A 2,439-nucleotide genomic window follows, 5' to 3' on the forward strand; every position below is an offset into this window, starting at 1 on the left:
TCTTAACTGGCTGTAAACAAACTGAGGTAAAATGTGAATGAACCAAAGTGAGGTAGAAGTGGACAATCAGACACATTTTCAGACTTCATGTTTCATCTGAAACATCTCTGCTGCGAGCAGAGAGATGACCTGCTCGACAGCGCGGTGAGTGGAGCAATACAAGAGATTTCTAAGAAGCCCCGAAGAGGGATGAGCTCACTGCTGATGCTGATGAATGCTCTCTAAATATCACAGCTGTCTGCAGTGCAGAGCAGAGGGTGATGGAGGAGGTGGTGCTGGTGAAACGATGATGGAAACTAAGAACATTTTGATGTGAGAGGAAAAGATTTTAAGAAAAGCTGAAGAAGTTAAAGAAGAATAAGAAGAGAAAGGAAGGTGGGAATAGATCATAGATGAAAAACATGAGGATGTGCTATAAGGTAGAAGGATGAGACTTAAAAAGACAGAGATGAGGAGTGGGAGGAGGAAGAGGAGGGTGGATGTCTGCTGATCAAAGTGGGGAAGCAGAAGGAGAGAGAAAAACAGCATGCCTGTGCCAGAGAAAAAGCAGAAGGAGGAAGACGATGGAGAGGGTGTAAGCAGGCTGAAGAAAAACTACCCAGAGTTGAGATGAAGATGAAGAGAGATGGGACGGTCATAAAGGGAAAAGGAACATAATTCAGGCTGTTTGAAAGGGATCAAATGGACTAGAATTAACACAGATTCTTGTCCCTTAATGCACCGTTTTGCCCCAGAAGAGTTGCTGATTTTTATTGCACACTTATAATTCCTCAAATCAACATATATCATAGAGCCCAACGAGCCAAAAAAGCAGTAGAACAGAGATTTAGTGAGCTCTAAAACTGTACTAGTACTAAACACGTTAATTTATATTTTTCCATGTATTCATTCATAATTTTATGTATGTTTTTATTGCCAGAGTCTAAAGAAATAGTGCCCAGACACTAACAGTGATATGGTTTCACAAATGTGGATTTGACTGTCAGCAGAGCATTTGATCCTTGGAGGGGTCATTTGGCTTTCGTGATCAGATCTGACTCTGAACAGTCCTTCTGGCTAATGTCAGCTAACACGCACAAATGCTGCTTTCCCTTTGGGAAGTGGGAAAGCCCAATTTCCAAGATGGCCGTACAGTAGTAAAACTCTTTTTCCTCTGTATCACCAACAATGTATATTTGTCACTCACTAGATCCCATTTAGTCTGGCGTCATTAGTCATTTCCAGGTCCAGATTTTGGCTTCCAAAATCAAACACTGAGGCATTGATGTGACATCCTGCAGGAGTTGGACTACCTGTGCAACTGTTACATGAGAGAAGGGTGGAGGTTTTACTAATCACCAGGTGGAGAGCAGCTTAAGTGGCCAAAAAGCACTGGATTGATTATGATGTAGGTACAATAACGCAGCGTCCTAAAGGTTCTTGAAAAACAGGGTATTTTTTCATTTTATATATAAACCCTTCATAAATCATGTGTTGACTGCACTCTATAAACCAATATAAGCAAAGACATTACACATAAAAACACACAGAAACATCTGAATCACTTTATGGTAGACGATCACTTTTTGGCAAAACACCTGCTTTCCAAATTAACAGTCACAGCGGCACCAAACCCAGGCTCTGTGAAAGCCACCAAATGCATCAACAGGCACACGTACCGCAACAGTTTCCAGCCAAATACTGCAGTTTTAATTTATACACTAACGAATGGCTGTAAAAACTACAGCATGATAATACAGTAAGGTGGCTGTGTTTTGAAAATACAGCTCTTTGCTGTGAACTGAAATGCTTCTGAAAAGAATATCAAATTTAATTGGACCGCTTGATCACGTGCATAGCTGTACTGTAAATTTTAAATGCACAGTTGCATTGTGGGATATTTACCGGCTGGAGGCGAATGTTCGCAGGCTAGAGAGCGGGACCAACAAGGACTTTCACCGGATAAATACTTTTTTAACATTTTTATTGCAGTTTTGTGTCTGTTAGTGGACAAAAAAATATTTTATGTGGTGAGCTACTCTCGCTTCTGTCAGTGTTCTACAGGGGTTGGACAATGAAACTGAAACACCTGGTTTAGACCACAATAATTTATTAGTATGGTGTAGGGCCTCCTTTTGCGGCCAATTCGTCTTGGGAATGACATATACAAGTCCTGCACAGTGGTCCCATTCTTCTTGCAGGATAGTGACCAGGTCACGACGTGATGCTGGTGGAGGAAAACGTTTCCTGACTCGCTCCTCCAAAACACCCCAAAGTGGTTCTATAATATTTAGATCTGGTGACTGTGCAGGCTATGGGAGATGTTCAACTTCACTTTCATGTTCATCAAACCAGTCTTTCACCATCTTGCTGTGTGTATTGGTGCATTGTCATCCTGATACATGGCACCGCCTTCAGGATACAATGTTTGAACCATTGGATGCACACGGTCCTCCAGAA

This window comes from Archocentrus centrarchus, unplaced genomic scaffold (genome assembly GCF_007364275.1).
Source record: "Archocentrus centrarchus isolate MPI-CPG fArcCen1 unplaced genomic scaffold, fArcCen1 scaffold_29_ctg1, whole genome shotgun sequence".
Taxonomy (NCBI): domain Eukaryota; kingdom Metazoa; phylum Chordata; class Actinopteri; order Cichliformes; family Cichlidae; genus Archocentrus; species Archocentrus centrarchus.